Here is a 24,557-nt window from a genome sequence, read left to right as displayed (position 1 = left end):
AAACGCCCTGACATAAAATGTCAAAAAAGATTGTATCTTTATTTGCTTCCATGCAATGAAAGTTCGACCAAAAATTACAATTTTCACGTCAAAAAACAACAAATAGCTATAAGTTTGTCAAATCTGTATCGAATTTTATGATATTTGGAGTGAAAGTCTCTTACTTGAATAGCATTCGAACCACCATGACATTTTTGTTTTGTTTCAAAATGAACTGGAAATCTTAAAAAGAAACTCTTGCCCCACTCGAACTTTTGCCCCACTTTACTCTATCCATTGTATGGCAACGGAAAACTGTTTGTGTGTCAAGGAGCTCGGTGATTCATCGCTTTTTCATTGATTCTGTTTTGCCCAAGTTAAGTCATTAGGATAACATTAGCTGATTTGAAACTTTGGTCGTTTTGAAAAATAAAATGAAATTTTTAAGGTGAAGATGCATTGAAGCCAATCCTCAAATTTTCAAAACACTAATCTAGAGAAATAAACAGCCGTTCAAGCTGAACACTTGGTGGTGACCAATCGATTAAGTTTGCAGTTCAAACCGCTGTCTGGTTCTCTAGATTTGTGCTCTTGAAAATTTAAGGTTTGGCTTCGATGCATCTTCACCTTAAAGATAACATGTTTTATTGATTTAAAATAGCCCGAATAGCATATTTAACATTATTACACAGAATACCGAATCTCGGCTTATTTTAATCGGGATTTGCACAGCCGAGTAGGCGGTAAGAAAATTTTATGTGATAACAAGAATTAAAAGCCGCTTATCAGTAAATCGTGCTTCGATACCAAGCAACTTGTCAATTTGTTGATTGAATCTCGGTTAAAATTAAAAAAAAAAAAAAAACAAAATGCGAGATACCAGATTTTTATACAACTCTTATACATTTTACGTAATATTGTATAAGAAAAAAATGTTACACACTGTTGTGTTTCCGTAAATAGAATGATTTTTGATCAGATTTAGATTCGATTAAAATCACATTTTTGTTGTTTCAAGCGGTTTGAAGTGGACTACACCATGTCAGATTAGCTCTCCAAAAATAAAGTTACACAATCGAGCTCCTGGGAAGATTTTTTTGTAAAGTTAGTGACACTGACACATAAAGAAGCTCCGTAATACCAAGCATCTCTGTGCGTCGTAAAGTTTGTCGAAAATTAAGCAAAATGGGAAATAACACACATGGAGTACTGGTTCAGAAGAACTCGATTTTGTGTAACTTTGTTTTAGAGAGTAAATCTATCTATCTCCATAAATGGAAATGGAATGGTGTTTATATGTCACGAAATGGCTTGAGAACGAGTCAACGAATTTACCTGATTCCTATACTGTTGCATTCGTCAAAGGTTCACGTGTTTGTGTGAGGAAAAATTATTTCAACAGCCTACTTTATGGCAAGGTAAAGTTTGCCGGGACCACTAGTAACATGTAAATAAGGCATTCTGGCATAGATTCATATCCAGTGATAGCATGCAAAAAGAGCTCTATTTCATAATATCAAAAATATTTTATAAAATAATTTACCTGCTAAATAAGTAATAATGTTTTATATGTTACATTTGTTAAAGCCTAATATTAACGTATAATTTTTTATCTCTAATTACAGGTATGTGCTCCATGGATTTCAACGGCATTTGATGATTACTAGTGTACATCTTCAAATAAATGTCAATACACACGATCTGAAGTCATAAGTGACTAATGTCGGGGATGGGATTCGATCCCAGGTCCTCGGCGTGAGAGGCGAGTGTTCTAACCACTACACCAGGTCCGTCCCCTAAATATATATGGCTCGGAAACAAAGAAAAAACAGAACTCATATTTTATAGTGTACACAGGGATTGAATCCTGAGAAAATTGAGAGACTCTCTCACGTATCGCTCTCTGTAACTATCATAACATGCTGCACGTTATGAGAGACAGTTTATCGTATACTGCTACAACTTTGATCCGATTGGGGGGATAGTAGTGCATGATAAAACCCCTCTAAATATGCTCCAAGCCTGGGGGACACTATTGCTATTGGAAGTTCGTGGATTGTTTATCGTGCCAGTAAAGAAAAACACCTACCCCCAACGGTAAACAAGCGAGAAAAATGGATTTTATCACCGCTCTCTCTTTGGGGCTCTCGCTCGCTGCTTCCATTTATCAGACTTGTTACACCTTGCGATACAATGACGATCGTGGACCGCAACAGATGGGATGTTTTTTTTTGCTTGCTTTGATCGTGCTTCATACTCAAATGAGAGCGAATTCTGCAATGCCTGAGTGTACACCATGGGTAGTCCTTGATGTTTCAGTACTTTTACAAAGAGTGGTGCTTTAAAATGGTACAAAAATAAATCTCACAACGAACCCCTTTATGCACTTATATGGTTCCAACTACGTGTATGTATGAAGATCGCTTCTCTAGAAGTAGACATTTTCGAGTTATTTCAAATTTAATACAAAAATTCATTTAAATAATAACAAAATAGATTAGACCATTTTTTCATTAGTTAATCGCAGTTCTCCATCAAGAACAATAAGCCAATAAAGGGAAATTTGACTTATGCTCTCGAAAACCTATTGTTGTTGATGGATTATCGCGGTTGACTAATGAAAATTACCTATTTTATTATTTAAGGCTCAAGAATCTATTATTCAATTGAAAATGTAAAACCATAGATGAAATTCGTCGACCTAATTCGAATGCTTAAATCAGTGGTCGCTATCCCTAAGTAGTTTGGAAGTTTCTCTTTTTATGTGATTTTTATTCAGAAGAGCACGCGAGTTTTTGGTTTTGAGAACTTTTCAGGGTGCTTACACATTGAGCTGTACTTATATAAATGTACCGAAATTATAAAAAAAAAAATAAAACTAAAATAAAATCTAAAAAGATGAATATGTAGGGTTTCAATGCTAGTAATGGAGTAGCTGAAATTCATTCTCGACGCTTTTCTGCAATGATATCTCAAACGCATATACGTTTTGTGGAGTCTAACAACAAGTTCAATGTTTTTACTCCATAGTACGCTGATGAAACAAACAAAATCATTCGATTTTTTCCAGCGAAATCTGCATTTGGAAAACTGTTGTCCATAATAGTAATGTTTACAAATTTGACATTTCCTATTATGGACCCTCCATTTGATTCCCATGTAAACCAGCTCGCTGCTGACGTGCCTATTATGGACCCACCTGTAAATGCGTATTAGCGACCCTCTTGTGTGGTTTCCTTTACAAAACTGTTCCAATATCTGCATTTATGCGTCTCAAACCAAATATTTTGCCTGAAACTGCTGAATAAAAATGCAATCGAAGTTCCCCCGGTGGATTTCCATAGGAATAAGGCTGCTTTGAGTGCCAATTTTATGTTTTTATGTAGGGGGTTCATAACCGGCATCGACTCCCTATACTAATTGTTTAGATGAATGTTCTTAATAGCTGTGTGAACTTCGTGTCCTAGTGATTAGCCCAATAAGCACTACACGACAAAAAAAATGCCATGTAAAAACTCTGTTGAATTTAGGTTTCAACGGCGATTGTTTTGAAAATTCTTGTATTACTTAATAATCTAACCTCTAACTCTTAAAAAACGACTCGGCTGGTTGATTCCTGCGACGGCAAATGTCTGGCTTGTCATTGCATTGTAATCAAAAAATTTCTATGCAATGAACATGATAATCTACCGACAAAATAAACTCATTGTTTAGCTACAGAGTCTACTTTACAGGAAGCCATTAAATCCAACCCACAATCAGTGCTTCTCTAACTTCCAGCCAAAGCCATGCGGGGTCATTTTCTCTGAACACTGAATGTGCCATCAGACACCCACTTGAAACGCTGACAGAAGTGTAATGTGACCAGCAATCAGCACAAACACTCTCGCTGTTGTAGTTCCGACGGCAATCATCCTGTGTAAAACGAATGACAACCATATAGTGCCCCGGCTGTTTGACGATTTTCTAGCGACACCACTTGAACTAATCGTTTAAACGTAGTTTTATTTTCTAGCACCGCTCCGTAATTCGATTGGTGCGCACCACTATCGGATGCAAATGGATGCCAGACTGCATCTTTACGTGACCATGCGGGACGTTTAGGGCTAGACTTGTTCGGATTCTAACACTATTCCGTCGTCATTTGCTTCAATTTGATTTAGGATTCCCCCTTTTAAGTCAAACCAGTCAGTCAGTTAAGCGACCAGTACACAGAGTTTTAGTTTGTCGATTTTGTGCGCTATTTAAATGGACTTTGAATCGTCGATTGCAGCGATATTATAGTTTACTTGATATTTTAGAACGCTCTTTTTGAAGTAAAAAGTTTTGTGATCAATCCACAAGGCAGTGAGATTGGAAAAATATTCTTATGTTGCATATCAGCCTACTTTTTATCAAAATATTGAACAACATAACCGCATATTTTTCCCACCAGCAAGAACAGTACTGAAAAGTGCTACTTTTCAGCACTGTTTCTGAACAGCAAGCCAGCAGCAATCTTGTTTTTGCACCTTTTGAATATATAACTATCAAGAAGATAAACAACATAATGGTCTACTTTTCCTAGCAACCGAAAAAGTGTTGAAAAGGGCTACGTGGACGGTGATGAAAAGTAGGTTACGCTTGTTTTGGGCAATTTTTTAACATGCTGTAGAATCACTTTTGTGCTGGTTTATTTCCTTTTTCCTGGCATTTTATGAGAGATGATCGGCTAAATCTTACGTCTCTGTGTGTCATACAATTTAAGAGAAAGAAGAAGAAGAAATGTACATTGGGGTGATTTTTTAAGATCTTGTATGATTTCAAAAAAAATAATGTTTTTTTTTTCATACACAGTACCAAAAAATAATGTGATTTACGTCTTTTGGGATGCACATAAAAGAAGCGAGCCGAATGACGTAAATTTGTGTCGAATTTCAAATACGTTAGTGTCTGATTCGGGAAATGTCAATCACAGTTCCATCGTTTTCGTGTCCTTTAACATGTAAAATTACATTTTTTGTTCAATACATCTTCAAGGACACGTTTTTGTGTCGTTTAATCACTTACATCATGTGTCATTCAGTCGAATCCAGAATTACGTTCACAGTAATTTTCATTATTTTTAAGAGTGTAGCTTAGTGGATTAATTAAAAAAAATCCCCTCACTAGATGCGCTTTAACATCAACTGTCTACTCTAGACGCTATTCAAAAAGTACACAGAATCGAAAAATTCAAACACTGTGCGCCAGTGGCGTCAGCATCAGGTACGGTTGCACATTATTATTTATCATCTCATGTGACAAACCCGCATGTGATGATGTTTTATTTCAGAGGGAGAGAAAAATCTATTTTCGTACATGTATGTTGCGCTGGTGGCATTGTCAGAGTACGTGAAAATGTCACAATTGGAAGCCTCATCATATGAATTGCTAAATCTACTAACAATTACTCAACGCATTGAATCGAGGGAGGGAGCGTGTGACTTCCAGTTGACTAAGCATAACTGTACATATTTCTACATGTATAGTGATCGCGTTAGATACTAAATGTCAAGTAAATTGGACATATTAACTACTGTAGCAGTTGAACTTTAGCAATTTCGCTTGACATTCTACTCTTATGTGGATTATTTCACAACATTACTACAAATAAGGGAACTTCCATAAATAACGTTTAAATTTTCAAGAAAAAAACTACACCCCCTGCCCTACAGTGTGTAAGGTACCCCATTCTAGTTAAAACGTTACATCATCTAAGGGTGTCCCCTGAGGGAATTTTCAATGCAAATTATTCATTCGATGACGATATACCCTTATCATGATGTGCACATTCACGAGTGAAATTTATTTCACAAGAAGTGTTTGCGTTCAAAATTATCACCATACACACATACATATGATGCAAAACTGCCAAGCTATAGGCATTTTTGCTAGGTTTCGTTCGTTTTATGATACGCTATGGTCTATGGATGTTAGCACGTTATGGCTACGAGTGCGGTTCAAATAGATCACCCGGAGAGGCGTTAACTGGGGACGATGAGTGTGACCAATCTTAAATGTTTCTAACTAGAAGGTTAGGGTCAAGTCACTGTTAAATTAATGCTGATTTGGTCAGGTTCAAAATTTAACAGCAGTTACGGAGATTCGCATAACTGGAACATTGAGTATGCGGGTGAGTGTTCCCTTAGATGTGGGTGTTCCTATAGTTGCGGTAGTACCGTTTTCCCTGATTTTATTACATTAGCCACAGAACCGACAATGCCAATCGACGTATTGGCTTGTTTTACACGGAATAGTTGCAAATAGCGTTCAAATTGCTTTTAAACTGATGAAATATCACTAAAATTGCTTAAACTTGTCTTGCTTGTACCAATAGTTGCGGTAAAGTGTTCCTATAGTGGAGGATCCCATAAGAAAACAACGGAAACCGCAACTATAGGAATACAAATTAAAAATATACCGTAACTAAAGGAACAGTGTACCAATAGTGGAGGTTAATACAATTTTTCACTGACATGCCGTGGATTACTGCGATGAAATCATTTTTCTCATTAAGTCAATGGTCGTTACCTGGGAGGGAGAAACCAATACAAAATTTCTGTACGTCATAGTGAGCCGGGATTCCGCTGTCACGAACTGTCACTGTGAGCCCAGATCTCAAACATTGGACTAACATGGAAAAAGCGCGTAACTGATTAAACCACATTTTCGAATTTCATCAAAAGTGACAAAAATTGAATGAAAATCAATTCATGCACATAATGCAAGTAATGTCACGTGAGCACCTTTCAACTGATTGAATATAAAGCATTGAAAAACGCATAGTTTTACTTTTTTCAATGAAAATGAATATTTGGTGCATAGAAAACTGTGGCCCTTTTTCCATGTTTGTCAGGAAAGATCAAAAGTACACAACAAAAGAAAACTAGCGGTTTTCCCCAAGCCAGCCTTGATTGTTGTTGGCAAGCTGGAGTTATCTTGCAGTTCAAACAAACGTTGTTCTATATTTCGTGTGTAGTATCGGTGCCTCCCTCCCAGGTCGTTACTTTCCGTTACAACATTAACATGTACATCAACTGCGCTTCTTGAATTTAGGCGGTTAAATGAAGTTCAATCGTGGTTAGTACCTCAATAGTGGAGGTACCCTACTTCATCTACCCTACTTTGGATTAGTTGCATCCTGAATGTGACTGGCTCGCTTTCTGAAATCCATTGAACACTCTGCACTTTCACGAGAAACCACGTTGGTGTTTTGTAATAATGCCTTATGTTTATGTTTCACGATTTATCTTGATAAACGACGCACTTGATTGCCTCACATAAATTAATATGAGCATTTAAGTGTTGCATAATTATCATTTCTATTCGATCAAGTTTTTTGGTTCCGTTTGGAATTTCGAACAACTGGTAACATTTTGGGTGTATGTTGACCAAGTTTTAGATTTTATCAACACACCGACAGCGTTTTCATGAGTAATGTTATGTTTTTTGTGTAATAAACGATACAATATGAAGAGCGTCTACTACTTCCATGCACAATGAACAAATTTGCGTCCAGACACGGTTTCATAACAAAACAATGTATCAATTTGGATCTTTCCATAGAAAAAAAAACTGCTGAATCGATTGGTGGCAATTGTAATGACCACAGCCGCCCCCTGGGCAATTTGAGGCACGAGATCTATCTGAGTTCCTTAGTGATTGTTCGATCATATAAGACTATTGGACCTTCAGTTATGATCCAAGGAATTCTCCAGGTATGTCTCTAGAGGTTCTTATAATTTTTTCCATGAAGTTTCTGAAAAAAAAACCTCATTTTGCTACAAGCATAGCTTGAAAAATTTCTATAAAGATTTCTATGGAAATAAGTTACTCCAAAACAAATTATTAGCCCAATGTTTTTAGAAGAATTGAAAATCTGTTCCGGATTCCTGCAGATGTTATGAGCATTATTCACGAACAAAATTCGGATAAATTCAGAAAATTTTCTCTGGATAGAGTATCTTCGTACCTGCTACACGACATACGCATATAAAAATGGTTATTTGGCAAATATTTATTGGATTCTAATCAGAATCTTCTCAGCGTTCTCTTTAGAACCCTCCCATGGTTGTTATAAGAATTGTCTTAGGTTTCTTATCAAAATTCTCATTCATCAGTATCCTCTCGGGATTCTAATTACAGGGATTACTCTAGGGATGCTTGTCAGAATCCTCGTAAGATTGGCATTATAAATCATCCCAGCATTCTCATCAGAATGCTTTCAAAGTTTTCATCAGAATCCTCTCACTATTCTCATTAAAATCCTTCCAGTATACTTATAAGAATCCATCCAGGATATGCACCAGAATAGTTCCAGGATTTTCATCTGGATCCCTACAGAATTTTCAACAGAATCTCTAAAGGATACTCATAAGAATCGTTTCATGATTCTCATCAAAACCCTCCCAATTTTTTCTTCAAAATTTCTCATCAGAGTCCCTTCAGGATAAATATTCTCAATAGAATCTTTCCAGGTTTTGTTATCCAAATCCTTCCAGGATTCGCATCAGAGTACTTGGAGGATTTTAACCGAGAAATACAATATTCCTACGGAAAACCTTCCAGTATTCTGAAGAAAATCAATTCTCATCAGAATTCTTTCAAGATTTTTAACACAATCCTTCCTGGATTTTCATCATAATCCTTACAGGAATCACATCATATCTTTCAGAATCCTACAACGATTTTCATAAGAAAAAACAACATTCAGGTTTCACGAGTTTTTTACGGGTTTTGCGACTGAATAATTTATTACGGTTTGAGTTGATTGAGTGATTTTGCATCAAAATCTCAAGCGTGAGATTTGCGAAGCAAATCTCTAATGAGTTTGCTCTCACGGGAGAGCGTATAGATTGAGATTTGATTGAGATTTGAGTGTGAGTCTATCAACACAGCAGTATCTGAACATGTCAAATGGCCAAGTGATGGTTGTGGTTCGAAAATAATGCATGAGCTTGCAAGACTTCAATATTTAAAAAAGTTTGAAAATCCAATCTCCCATACCTTCCTTACCATTCTTACCATAAAATAATAATAATTTTCAATTTTCTAGGTGGTGATTCAAAGGTTGCCCAAAGACAAGGTAGGTTTATATGGAAATTACTATGGACAAATTTTGAAAAATGTTTCAATCACGTTAGTAATGGAATGTAAGTACAAATTTATCATCCCATAGTAAGAACTCATTCTTCAAACCATAATAAAGATATTTGCGGAAGAAAGCAATTGAATCCGACGGATAGGAGAAGAGTTATTCATGAATTTGTTTGCTATTATTTAGCTCAATATGGGATTATAGCCTTGCAAACATGTACAAAAATCCCAAACAAAATTATCTCAAAAAGGATTTGTTTCTTCAGCACCATCCTTTATTTAGATTTGAAGTATGAGTTTTTACCATTGGATGATAAGTTTGTACTTACATTACAATACTAAAGTGTTTGGCACATTTTTCAAAATTTCTCCATAGAAATTTCCATATAAGCCTACTTTGTCTTTGGGCCACCTTTAAATCACCACCTAGAAAGCTGAAAATTTCTCAGAACACTATTTTTATGGTAAAGATGGTAAGAAAGATATGGGAGATTTCAAACATTTTTAAATTTTGAATTGCCCTATTGATACATACTATATTCATTTACTTTCACATAAATACATTTGAAATATATTGAAATTTGATCAAGAATCACCGGTAGAATTGGAGGTGTACAGTAGATTTCTGGCCGTTTATCCGTTTTGGCCACAATCATCCACATCTTCGTGGATGCATTTGGAGATGCAAAAAATCCCCTAAACAAACGTGGACGTTGCCACAAGACTAAGGAATGCTCCCAATTTGTATGAAGTGCAGCATTGTTGCAAAACTTCAAAGCCTTTTTCTCAAAACTAAACTTTTGTCGCATACAGCTCTGTGCTTCTAATCCACTTAAATATGAATTGGAATATGTATTCCATATTGTGTTGCAATCCAACTGAAAAAGATCTTGCTGCTCAGCTGTTCATGGATATTAATAGAGAACTTTCTATAATACGTGCATATATGGAAATACAGAATGGACTAGTGATGAAATTGTTAGTTTAAGATACATAATTTAAGTTGATTTAGATTACAGCGCCCCCATTTAAAATAATTGTTCTGCGGTATCCACTAATTCGATTGTTGTGTAATATACAGTATAATATAGCGTGCTCATAATATGTTCGTTCAATGTTCACATAACATTGCCTGTTCCGCGTGATTAGGATTACCTATCATCTGGTCAAGAATGTAGAAAGAACGTCGACCTTTTTTTCTGAACGCGATAACATTTATAGTCACTAGACAAACAATTAAATAAAGGCACTGTGTTTCGTAGTGCAACTTGGAATGATGACCAATTGGACACCGGCCTCACTATAGTGTGTTCTATCGCGTACAGTCTGGTCAGTGGCTAACTGTAGGACGGACGTCTCGTCATCAATTTGCCAAACAGTAGTTGAACGTACAATATAGGATAATACATTTGCAACTTTTTCGTTTTTCTATACAAAATGATCAAATTATTCCAATAACGAATCCAAGAGGAATAACGATTTGACTAAAATAAATTGTTTCACGAAAAATTGTAAATGATTGATCTGAATATATGAAAGTTCTATATCAAAATTGTACTTGGCAAACTTGTTCATCTCGTCTAAATCTACAACTTTTCTAAAGATACCTTAAAGCTACTTCTTCATTTTTTGCGGTATGTCAGTTATTAACATTTGTCAAAAATTCACTTGAGTCATACCGTTATTGCTTTTGATCTCGTGAGTTGTAAAATCACTCAAAACTATATGGATGTATAGAAAATCAAAAAAGTAGCAAATGTATTGTCCAACACTGTAATAGCATGACATGGTTGGGAATAATTATGTTAATTAGCGCTTCACTGTTGGCCATTAGCGCACTTTTGCTGCGTCCATGCATGCATGGGCTTCCATTTTTCAGTGTGGTATGACTTTGTTTTGATTCGCTTGATCCAAAAACGATTGTGGCCGCCTGGCTGGCTATATCGGCGGCCGAGGATGACGACATGGTCAGAATAAATCTAGATATGCACCACCAATAAATAACGTTCCAAAACGTCACTTACTAACTTATAAATTGATACGTTAGGAAATGAGTCCCATTTTGGTTCTACAGAATGACAGGAAATGCCAAATGTTTTGTATCGAAAAATATGTGCAGTCAGTAGCGTTCCCATATAATTTCTATGGTAGGGGTTTACCACTTCGTTTTGTTTTAGGTTAAACAAAAACAGTTCCCTCCCAAGTAACCACTAGTACGCTAATTCGCCTTTTTGGGCTTATAGGGCTATTAAGTATACGGCTAATATAGGGAACGTTAATTTTATAATGGCACTATATTAGCACGCAAGGCGAATTAAATTGCTATATGGTTACTTGAGCTGTTGTAAACATTATTCTCAGCTTGTGTCTAACATATTAGAATGTTGAAACGCATAAACGTTTCTAAACTAAATAAATTTAATCTAACAGCAGTCGTAAGTGACAACACGCTTGTACTGTGTACAAAAAGCGAACTTTCTATTCAGTACACTATATTGCACAACAGCCGAAAGGTTAAATATGATTTCGACTATCATAGGCAATCAGTCATGAAATTTCATAATCGTTGTTTGCGGTTGTGCTTACGTAGGCGTTGACGCGCCAACGTTGTTACGGTAGTATATAGTAGCACAATTGATTTCATTGATTTGAAATTCTTGCTGGGATGCAGTTGTGTCACCATATAATCAAGACTATACATTAATGTATGTTTTCACTCATCTAACACAGTGGTACTGTATTTGCTGTTCTTTCTTCTGTTTGGGTGCGATCTCTATCAAGATCTGGAATTAATCGTATCATTATCCTTAATGTGTAGTCCATGTCGCATAACTACATTTTAATTGCTATGCAATAGAGTCCCAGGATAGCCGTAGCGGTAAACGCGCAGCTATTCAGCAAGACCAAGCTGAGGGTCGTGGGTTCGAATCCCACCAGTCGAGGATCTTTTCGGATTGGAAATTTTCTCGATTTCCCAGGGCATAGAGTATCTTCGTATCTGCCACACGATATACGCATGCAAAAATGGTCATAGGCATAGTAAGCTCTCAGTTAATAACTGTGGAAGTGCTCATAAGAACACTAAGCTGAGAAGCAGGCTTTGTCCCAGTGGGGACGTAACGCCAGAAAGAAGAAGAAGAGTATTGATTTCTGTTCAGCGTTTGTTTTGAATCTCCGGAGCACAGAGGGCCAGTTTTCAAAAAGATGGCAAAAATCCAATTCCCAAACTTAGTTTTAAGTTGAAAAAAAGTCTCATACATTCATCTACAACATCAGCCAATTGAGAACAATTATGAATATGCAACATAAAATGAAAATATTTTTTATCATGTTCTGTTGCCAAAATGTCCACATGTCCATAAACCCAAATTTTTGCTTCAAAATACGACTTTTTTAAATTCTTTGAAACCCATGCAAACTTATTTTCAAATGACAAAGTAATAGTTATTATTGTAGGTTTGTTAAAGAATAATAATATAAGGACCATACAAATATATTTATACCATACAAATGGCTCAAAAGTGCATTTAAAAATAAGTAATCGATTACAGAAGATTCCTCTTGCCTAAGTTTGCCTAAGAATTATTTATTTTTTGCTCCTACGTCCGACGTTTCGGTTACTTTATTTAACCTTCTTAAGAGATCGTCGAAGAGCATAGCGGCAAAAGTAGAAACCGTCCTGTTGACACAACTGGACAAACATTTGAAAAGGGCCCAAGAGGTCTTGAGCCTTTTTTTAGAAACGTTGCTGTTGAGCCCTTCTTAGCCCGCCCACGCAAACTAACACCACTATCAGAAAGATTGGTGTTAGCTCTTCCTGATAGTGGTATTGGTAAGCGTGATCGAGTTGAATTGGGCTCAACAGCGTCTTGCAAAACCAATGTTTACCAATGTTGATGTGCCCTTTCGAAATGTTTGTCCAGAGTTGAGATGGTTAGAAGCGAAGGTGAAGCCTAGTTTTGAGGAAATCGATTTTAAAGTTTTTTTTTCAGCAATTTTCATTTCATACTAATGTACGGGAGCCAAAAAACAAGACAATTTCTTACAAATATTATTATTTTTCCTATTAATGGAAAAAATCACCTAAAAATACCGTTGAAAAGTTTGAGGTAGATTTTTTTAGTATGTTCAATTAAAAAATCGACCGGAGGGTCACGCTTTTGAGTTTGGAACTCCTCAATTGAAAACCAGGAAAATTTTGAAAAATATACCGGGAAAACCGGGAATTTCGAAATGAATATGTGGTGGCCACCCTTGTGTATTGTGTAGCTATAAAAGCTTAATCGCACAAAGCTTGTTTTATAGCAATCTGTAATAACTTTTCTTGCCTACGCCTTTGGTTACGTTTGAGCACTGCTCTTTCAGGACTGATACTGCTTACAATTGAATTATAAAAAAAGCTCCGTGAGCCTAAATGTCTGTAAACCCCTGTTCTAGAACTTCATAGAGGAAATTTTCCAGCAATATCTGGTGAAAACCGTGGATAAATCAAATACATGCAAATAGCTGGATTCATAATTGTATAATCTGTTTAAAAAATCTTCAAGGGATTCCGGGAAATATCGCATAAATCTCCTTATGAATCTTTGGAAGATCTCCTAGACTCTAGAGTAGCAACTGAACGAATCGGAGGAAAAATCATCTGTCCTTTCTACCATTTGTCGTTTAACAATTTGTCCGCTCAACTGTGTATGACTTTCATGCAAATATTTTACATCCAATTCATCCTGAAAAATTTTCTCATGTACTGATAAGGCTGGAGCCACCTCATGTGAGATCATACCATTCAAGGCAAGAATGCTTTCTCTATAGAGTACGAACTGATAACATACTCACTAGGGTGGCTCATCCTTGTTTGAAAAACAGTCAAATATCAATGTCCTATTTTTCAAATTAATAGTTTTAAATCCTAATAAGCTACTGTAATAAATTAAACGAAATCAGACGGGATACTTCCAGAGCTTAAAGTTTGTCTGAGAAAATAAACACCATTTTAGGATTGTCATTCTAAAAAACGTAATCCGGTGAAAGAGAAGCATCGGATGTTTTTGGGTATTTGATCAAATTTTTGTCCTTGCAGATTCTTATAATCTTTATTCGAGATAATTGGACGTTTAAAACGTCTTCTAGTGAGAAGAAGAAATTATTTTTTTCACCTCGTTAAAAATACCTTCAAAAATTCAAAGACTCGTTTTAATCAACTTTTCAAGTAGCTTCCTGAGAACTAGAACTTTGCAAAGAAAAAACATTACCGAATAATGTTGTGGCATCCATCGTACAATGGCCCACCCTAATACAGTAATGACCCGATTTTGTCAGCCCCCGATTTTGTCTATCCCCGATTTTATCTACCCTCGATTTTAGCACCCTTTTTGACCCGATTTTGTCTACACCCGATTTAGCATCCTTTGTTCCCGATTTTGTCAGCCTAAAATTTATATATTTTTTCAATTAGACTAAACACGTCTATACTGGCAATATTGGGTGCATAAAGTCAATTATGACCTTGGCCACGTCTGTACAATCATCTAAAGATCGAATTTTTAAAATTTGAAATTCTTAATAATTATCCAAGAAACTTTTCAATGTTACCTTGGATTACGGTACATAGAAAATGGAAATAAAAAAACAGTGTTTATATTAACAAAATAATAAAACTAAGTCCTTAAGTTAAAATTAAACTTGAAATCAGTAGAAAAATTTTATCCCGATTTTAGCTCTTTTCCAATTTTGTCAACCCTAAATGCGGCATGGGGCTGACAAAATCGCAAAGCTCACTTCACTATCGAGCCGAGTGCATGATTCACAGTTCACAAATGCCACAGTCGAGCTGATTGCGCTATATGAGGCGATACGCTAGTGAAAACATTCTCATGAAATATTAATCTGGAGTCACTGGCATTCTGGAAAATGGCCCTACCAATAATGAGCTCCTTCCGACGACCGATATGTCCTTGCGTAATGGTCGGATGTTGCTCAACTGGAGCACAATTTATCAACAATCAGCGTCACTATCCAGCCAGCACTCACAAACAATGGTGGAACCATCGAATTACATCGACCATTAGCGTATAATGAGACACAGGAGATTGCTTAACAGCACGTATCAGATCGAAGTTCGGTGGCTCGTTCGGTCGCTGTTGCTATCTCCAATCGTTGAACGGATATTGCTTTAATCTGCGCTTTTATTGAACCAAACCGCTGAACTAGAGTAATATAAGATAGGTGTTTTCAGACGTCACGCGATAGGCGATATTACTGAACGGATAATATCCTTATCAATAATATTTATGGATTGTTTTGTTAACATAAGATATATTGTGTTTCAAATGAAATATACGACACAACGCGTATTATTCAATTTAATTATGGAAGTATGGAAACCTACAGTCGACTCTCCACATCTCGATGTTCTACATCTCGATATCTATCCCTATGTCGATGATTTCGCAGGTCCCTTCATTCTGCATACGATTTCTCTCTCTATATCTCGATATCTCCATTTATCGATGTGCTCGTGCTGATTTTTCGTTCCCAATTTTCTCTCTGTATGTCGATGTGATGAATATCAAAGGTTACTAGACCAAATTTTAGGCATTCGAAACAAATTTGGAACGCGGAATGACGTCTGATTGTTTATTGTTTTCCTAGTAACGGAGTAATTCTCAATCTAGTATCCATAAAACCTTGTTCTTTGTCTCAATCTCTCCCTATCTCGATGGTCCCTTCGATATCGAGATGTGGAGAGGCGACTGTACACAGAAAAAAATATTTAATTTTCAATGTGATGTAAACTGAAGTCTACTGTAAAAATAAATCAAATTCGTGTGTTGTTACAGCATCATGTAAATGCAAATGAATATACATATAATTTTCAACTAAAAATAGTATATTACATGATCATGTAAATTTAAAGTGAACTCGATTTAAAAATAATGGATTGGTCGTTGAAATTTAGGTTTATTTTGATGCTCCAAATATGTGCATGAAAATAAACTTAAATTTACAACATATTTTTAGCTGTGTATATGGTTTCGCAATATGCGTTTTATGCAGTGTATTCTGTGCTTTTTCGTTTTTGGCGTCTTTCAATCGATACCGATGCAGTTCTTTTTCATGCTGTGATTTCAAAAATCACAATCCTACCTGGGATAATAATTATAATTATTTAGGAGCATAATTCTTTAGAAGAGCTCAGATTAATCTTTAGAGTGAAAGAACAGCAAGGATCAATCTTTGTAGACTCATGCAAAATGGTATAGCCGCAGTGGCGCTTATTTTTCTAACGAAATCTTATCGGTGTAGCCAGTTTATGCTACTTCCAGCAAACATATTTTTATTTTTTTTATGCAAGGGTTTGAACCCTTTTTCAAGAATGAAGATCTATTTTTCGTTATCAGCCCTGCATTATTGATACGTACAAACAGTCCTCTATGATGCATTTCGACGAACTTGAGCAATTGTTCTATTTACGGCGATAGCCTAACGCGCTCATTGTACTTTGTTAAGTGCAATGAATCAGCTGTTTTGTTTTCGTGTCATTCTCATATGGAGTTTTCCGTACCAGCGAATCCATCACAAGAAAAGCCATGAGTGTGTAGTAAAGTAAACGTTACAGAGGCAACCAGTAAAGAAGATGAGTCACACGTCTTTTTGCCGGCTCTGAGACATTATCGTCGTTGTTGGTTGTGCCCGAGTGTCGTGCGGTTGATAACTGGCTGGCTCGAACCTAATCAGAGTCAGCTAAAGTGTAATCAGCCTTGTTTGGCGGGTGTACGATTGGCAACCGGGCAAAAAATTGTGCAAATGTAGCTACGGCTCACTCGGTAGGAAATAACTTGTTCAACTAGCTTCCAAATGTGAGTACATTGAATACATTAAGTTGACGAGGTTAAGAATTCTATATCGTTTTTTTTTTTCATTAGGGCTTAACTGCAAACATCTTTTTTTAAGATTATTAATAAAACACATGATGGTTATAGAAGGATTATTCAGATTAGGCCAGGGGTTTACAAAACCTAAAGCTTATAATTTCAGTTATTGTTTAATATGCTTCAATTTTATCACACAAAAAAATCTAAGTTAATGGAACGCAAGCTTTTAGCTTCCCTTGGTGGACTGCTTCTGTTATTTGCCAAACAAATCACAAGCTTCACGTAGAAAGACCATTTTAGACACCTTTATGTACAAACAAGTGTTTTTTATATGATTATACTATTTTTTGCATTAAAAGTAACTCTATGAAAGGGGTATTTGTCTTCTCCTTCTTTCAATTCCTCTGTTCTATAACAAGACAAATTATTAATTTGTATCCCTCGATTGGTAAAATGCTGACTAGACCCACAAAAAACCTGAGTGTTCAAGATCTAAACGAAAACCTTGAGTTTTTGGTTTCATAGCAGGTCTCTAAAAAGTCTCTATTTTAAATGGAAGGTCTCTAAAGTATCTGTTTAATCTAAATGGCATCTAAAGTCACAATTTTCCTTCTCCTTCCAAGGGATTACCCGATAAGTTTTCCAAAATGCGAATTCTGAATTTCGTTTAGGAATTTTAGCAAATCTTTCGATAAATCGTACATGAGTTCTTCCAAGTAAATTTCCAAGGGTAGTTATTTCTTCAGCCATTTTCATATGGATTCCTTCGTGAATTCATCTACGGCTTATCTCAAGAATTGCTCTAAAATTCTTTCACGTATTATTCCAAACAATCTATTAGGAACTATCCAGCGATTCATCATTAAGGTCCTCTAAAAATTTTACCAACATTTAATCCATGGATAACTCCTGCAGTTCTTCCTAAAAAATCCAAGTAAAATCTCCACAAAATTTTCATTAACATTTTCACACAAACACATACTGCAGCAATTATTCATACTATTTTTAACCAAGTTTCTTCGGGGATTCTGTTGAATGTTTTTTTTTTTCAAAAAATGTCTACAGCAAATCCTCATAAGTTAGGGAGTTTTTCAGAGATCCTCACAAGAGTTTATCAGGAATTTCTACAGAAGTTTCGTCAGAGATTACTATAGGATTGCTTTAGCGATACGTTAAGGTTTTTTCAAAGATTTCTTCAATAATGCTTTTAAAAATGTCCTTGACAATTTCCTGGGTAATTTCTTCGAGAACTACCTTGGAGAATTTCTCAAAAAATTCTGCTGGACTTTCTGAAGAAATCATACGATGAATCTCTGAAGTAATTTCTTAAAATATGCTTAGAAAAAATATTGGTTGAAATCTTTGCAAAAAAAAAAAACTGATAATTCTGAAGTAAATCTTATTTCTCCAGGAAGCGCTTCAGCAACTTTTCTAGTGATTCATATAATCAGAAACACATTCATTCAGGGCTGGCAGCTAGTCTCGTTTTAGAGATTTGATCACTATTTCAATGCAAGTCTCTATATCAAGTCAAGTTTATCAATGGAAGGTCTGTAAAGTTTTTATTTCAATTAACATGGTATGTAATATCACTTTTTACCTTATTTCGCTTGTAATAAATCTTGGTTAAAAACTTAAAAGGGAACCCTTCAAAAACTTCAAGAATTCTTTTTTATCCTGAAATTTCTTCTGGAATACTTTCAGGAATACCTCCAGAAATTCCTCTAGAGTCCTCCATCAGCTCTTCCAAAAATTCAAAGTAAGCTTAGGTAATATTTTCCGAAGTTTCTGCAGAGATACCTCCAGAAATTTCTCTAAAATCCTCCATGAGTTCTTCCAGCATTTCTTTAAAGAATGCTTAGGGAATATGTTCTGGAGCTCCTCCTGAGATCCCTCCACAGATTTCTCTAGAGATTCCTTTACCAGTTCTTCCAGCATTTTTCAAAGGGTGCTTAGAGGAATTTCTCCATAATTTGCTTCAGAAAATCATTGAGCGCTTCCACATTATTAGGGACCGTCCATAAATGACGTAGCATTTTTTCACTGATTTTTTACACCCCCCTCCCCCCACGTAGCATTTAGTCACAAATTCTGATACCCCCCCCTTGTAAAATACGTAGCATATCAAGACACCCCCCCCCTTCTTATTTTTTTATCTTTGTCATTATTATCCGAATTCAAAATTCAAAATCGACTTTGAAATTTTTGCAGTTTATTTTATTCCACACAAATCATATAGGAGTCTAAGCACCAAGCCAATTTTATATGAACTATGTGATTTAACTGCTGGACCGGAAAATCACCCCTGAATATATCGTTGCAAAGCTTGAAAACAGTAGAAATTTTTAGTGTACTCAGCTCAAAACCGATCAAAGTGTCACTCACATCGCTTTGCATTTGAGCTCCTCAATTGTAATATTTCGAAAATATTAGCGATTACTATACAAATTATTTCAGGGTGTTCATTCAAAATTAGTTTTCCCATTCCCGGATTTTTTACGGTTGCCAAAACATTAAAAGAGGATGACAAAATGATCATGTGACTTGTTTTTTTTTTCATACACATTTTCAAGACTTGATCTAACTGATTTATGTACTATTATCATTTAAATTTAAAGTTTTGCAAAAATATGTATTATGTCTTTTTAACAAATTGGAAAACAACGTTTACCAAGTCGATAAAGTGTTGATTTTAAATTATTTTTTAAACTTTTAATTTATTTGGATATAAATAAATTAATTTAATCTTTTTGAATTATCATTTTAAAACCCTATTAAACCCAAACAAAAAAAAAAGTTTGATAAAAAAACTATATGTCAACTTTTTTTCAGCGCTACTCTTTTAACGACATTTTTCAAAATGCTACGTCCACTAGTTGGGACCCCTCCCTCCCCCTCGTCACACATCGTCACACATTCGTGAAGACCCCCCTCCCCCCTAAAATGCTACGTCATTTATGGACGACCCCTTACCTCCAGTAATTTTCAAAGAGATAACCTCAAAAAAATTCTCAGGAAGTATCCCAGGGTTTTATCCAGATATCTTTCCACTAATTTTTACCGATCTAGTTGTTATTCTAGGAGTGAAAAAGGTCTTCCAAATACTCCTATAGGAGTTTCACAAAAAAAAAAAAATTCTTTCAGAGATTTTTCCATGACATCGTAAAAGTATTTCTACTTAATTTTTTCCGTTATTCTTACAGTTGCATAGGGATTCCTCCAAGACCTCTAGGAATTGTTCCAAAATTTTCTCCAGTATTTATTCGAGTATAGTTAGTTGGAACTTTAGGAATTCCTCAATAAATTCAACACGGTATTCCTCCTGATTTTTTCCAGAATTTTCCGTTGGAATTTCTTTCGTATTTCATACAAAGATTATGCCTATAAATCTTCCAACCGTTACTTGAATACTTTCTGAAGTAAAATCACCGCACCAGTTATAGCAATATAGCAATTATTCCAGTAATTCCTTTGATCTGGTATGAATGATACACATTTCTTGCAGAATCCCCGTTCGATGTTTTTCTAGAAATTCTTATATTATTCTTATAGATTCGTTTCAATGGCGCGGAAACTGGGTAAGATATGTCTTACGCACAAAAATACCTGGGTAGAGCATATCCTACTTGCCCTACCTATGATTTAACACGAACTGACATCATTCCTACAGCCAGATGTAAATGTTTTTGGAATAATTTCCATGAGTATTACTGGAAGTATTTCTTGACAAATAACTGGAATATACATGAATAATTATCAAGAGATTCCTAAAGAATCGTTGGAGCAATTCATGGATTACGGTGAGACATCTCGGAATCCCAAGATGGATTGATATCTCAAGGCATTCCTGGAAGATCGTCTGTTGACGATCTGTTGAGTGATTCCTACAGATCTTCCGAAACAAACTTTCTAGAAGTTCTTTACTGAATTGCCGTAAACATTTCTGCAAGATTCCTTGATAAATTCCTAGAAAATTATTAGATCATATTTTTTTTAAGACACCGACACGTTGTCGTTCGATTTGCCCTTTGAAGGAAGCACCGCACTAGACAACGGACTAGCATGCAACGCCCAGTGGCACAATCGAAATACATTTCTGACGAAAAGTTTTCCGGACTGAAGCAGGAATCGAACTCACACCCCTCGACTCGATGTGGCTAAATGCTTGGTAACATTAACCGCACGGCCACGAAGCCCACATTTACCATGATTTATAAAAGTAGAGTATATTTTGGAATCAAATTCTGACTGAATGTATTTTTGTCGGAAACACCAAAAATGCTCGCAGAATTGTAAGAAACTCCAGCAAAAAATTAGAGGAGTTTCTGCTTCTTCTGGAAGAATTTTGGAGTTTCGTTGAGTCAATTACCAAGAATTTCCAGCTTCTTGAGTAATTTTACCATTAGCCCGGAAGTTTCTAGCTTCGGTGTTTGCGTCTCGCAAGTCAAATTGAGTGAATATCAATTATCAACATACTTTCCAATTGTCTTTCAGTTGAACTAATGATACAGCACGACTTTTTTTGTTAAATTTAGCAAAAACATGCAAAAACTTTTTAGTACATTTTTTAATGCCTACTTACATATGGAACTGACTTGCGATTCACGACAGCCCATAAATGAGTAGTTTTTTTTTCTTTATTAACCCTTATAGGCCTGAGTGAAAGCAAAAATACTAAAACCCTCACCGCTCAGCAAATTCTAAACGGATTCAAATGATTTTCTGTCAGTATACTAGCCCACATATCTAGTTTCTGGAGGTTGCCAGAGGAACTCGGATATAATCCTGTGGTCGGAGTTATTCCGATTGGTCACTGGGCAAGTCGGGTAAAAAAGAGCTATTTTTTGGGACATGCCAAATTACCTTTATTTATTTGCTATGACATTCATTTTAAATTGCATAAATCATCAAGATCTGATATTCAACATTATAAATGAATAGTTTTGCACCGTTTAAAATATACCGGATGTGGCCATTCTGACGTACTGCCCGAAAGAACCGGCTGTAGATTTGCTGGATACTAATCCATTTCAACTCTCAAAAAGTAAAAATCAAACATAATTGTGCACTAAAATGCGTTCCCATAAGCTTGGCACAGATGTTCAGATACAAATTGGCCACTTTGTCATAAGTTCGAGGCGTCCCGGGACCCGAAAATGGTCATTTATAGGATTAATCAAGTGCAAAACTCATAGTTATCCAATTCAATCGTTTCTCAAAAGGTTTATACTGATGCAATTTTCTCAAAATTTCGTCATGCAGTGGCCACATTATAGCCGATTCCGGAAATTATATGTGACTTGAAATTTGCCTAACTTCAGGGGCACAAACGCACAGTACAATTCCCATCCGACCTGACCCAGTGATCCACCGGAATAACTCCGGCCACAGGATTATTTCCGAGTTCCTCTGGCCTCTTCTAGAAACTAGAAATGTGTGCCAGTATACTGACAAAAAATCATTTGAATCAATTAAAAATTCGCTGAGCGATGAGGGTTTTAGAATTTTTGCTTTCACTCAGGCCTATACGGGTTAACGAGATTTTTAGCCTAAGGCTAGTTCATCTCGGGACCAAAGCCCCTTCCGAAGGAAGTCATCACTATAACTTTTTACGTCATAAGTGACTATCTCGGGAATGGGATTCGATCCCAGGTCCTTGGCGTGAGTGGCATGTGCTTTAACCACTACACCAAGCCCGTCCCCTCTAAATTATTAGTTTGAATTCTGCGATGAATCCAAAGAAAAAATAATGTTGGACAGATTCACAGCATTTTGATGTTTTAATAAGAAAATTATAGAACAACATTATTGACAGTTAAATTTTACAGTTTGTTCTAGTTTTTGTCAAATTAGTCTAAGTGAATAGGTCCGAAAAATGATATAATTTTAGATTAAATAATAAATCACTAATGAAGTTGATCTAACCAATGACCAGTCACTTTCTATTTGCTGACTAGGATTCCATAAATTTGTTTTTTTTTACTTTCGAGGGCATACAAATTTTGCCAACGTTTGTCCTACTCATGGTTTTGAATGTGGACGTGTCTCTGACTTGTTTCGTTATTTTTTTACTTATCTTTGCGAATATACACGGAAGAATATGTAGTTTGGTTTTCGGAAAGGTAGACCCACTGTCGACGCCATCAAAACGGTCGTAGATGCTATGGAGATGGCGCGGAAGCAAAAGAAAAAAGGTAATCGCTATTGTGGAGCTGTCACCCTGGACGTTAAAAATGCCTTCAAAAGTACCTGTTGGGCTGCGATAGTCGAATCGCTGTACAGATTAGAGGTCCCGAGTATATTTGTAAGGTTCTAAGGAGCTACTTTCAGAATTGTTCAATGATCTACGGAACAGACGCTGGAAAATGATGCACAACAATTACGGCGGGCGTACCGCAGGGTTCAAATTTTGGCCCGACTCTCTGGTACGCTAAATGTTGAAGCTGAGCATTCCTCGGGGTTTGAGTATTGTCGATTTCGCGGATGACGTAGTGCTCATAGTCATCAGCGAATATCGGTAGGACAACGCACCATAGACTCAAAGCGGGAAGCCCGACACATAGGAGTGATGATAGATGATTGGCTGAGCTTCAACAGCCACGTCGATTATGCATTAAGAGGGCCGCGAAGGTGGTATCAACTCTATCGCGGATCATGTCCAACAATTCAGCGATCAGCAGCAGCAAGAGCGACTACTGGCGAGCGTGCAACACCAATCCTTAGTTACGCTGGCCTCGTGTAGTAGGTGACAGTACTACAGACGATAAGAACCGCTCCCGCCTGAGCAGTACGTACAAAGCTGATGAACATGCGTGTATCTAGCGCGTGTCGTACTATATCATCCGATGCAGTCTATGTAGCGGTTTTGAGTCGTCGAGGCACCGCTGTTCCGAAAGTTACCTCCAAACGGAATCGTCGGACTGACCTCGTCATCTGACAAATTAATCTGTTGAAGTGGGAAGATAGAGAAGATAGGTAGGTTAGATTCAATGCCGGGGAGCGTAGCCCGCAAACTGGAAGTCATCCTTCACCTGGAATTACAGGACCGACCTAGCTCTTGGCCAACCAACATCGAGTCGGAGAAGGCTAGGTCCACTACCGGGGATAATTGAGTAGATTGTGAAACAGCACCGACAAATGATCTTCGAGGCACCTGTGAACCGGAAGTTTCCTTGTAATCGCAGGACCGACTTCGACATCTGTTCAGATAGCATCGGCTCGAGGAATCTTCGTCGGTGTATGATAGATGCGTTGTCGGGGACTGTTCCGAGTAGTCCGTCCGTAGCGAGTCATCGGCTTATGTCGTCAGTGAACCAAATGCCATCATTCAAACGGGTTCACTGGAAGAAGGACCAACGTCGGGAACTAGGCCGATTAACACTGATCGTGCAGGTACGGCCCAAAAAGTAAAACGTTTCGGCGCAAAACAACAAAGCTTAGCCTGTAAGTGAACTAAGAAGCGGTGTTGGTTAGCCTCATTAGGCTCCTCAACGAAGTAATGCCAAGAGGCAAATCCTGGGAAAATGTCTGGAGGACAATGATAACCTATATATCGTACGTGAACCGCTGGGTGAATCAGTAAAGGGA

The 24,557-nt window shown here is 36.6% G+C and overlaps 1 protein-coding gene across 1 annotated transcript in view; it reads left to right on the top strand.

The window, feature by feature from the left end:
* Positions 1 to 24,557, top strand: part of LOC5565253 (beta-1,4-mannosyltransferase egh) — an 87,914-nt gene that overhangs the window by 31,865 nt on the left and 31,492 nt on the right. The gene's annotated exons all lie outside the window — the stretch shown is intronic.

The sequence above is a fragment of the Aedes aegypti genome, chromosome 1 (genome assembly GCF_002204515.2).
Source record: "Aedes aegypti strain LVP_AGWG chromosome 1, AaegL5.0 Primary Assembly, whole genome shotgun sequence".
Taxonomy (NCBI): domain Eukaryota; kingdom Metazoa; phylum Arthropoda; class Insecta; order Diptera; family Culicidae; genus Aedes; species Aedes aegypti.
Note: the sequence above shows the minus strand (reverse complement) of the source record. Positions and strands in the feature narration are given on the sequence as shown.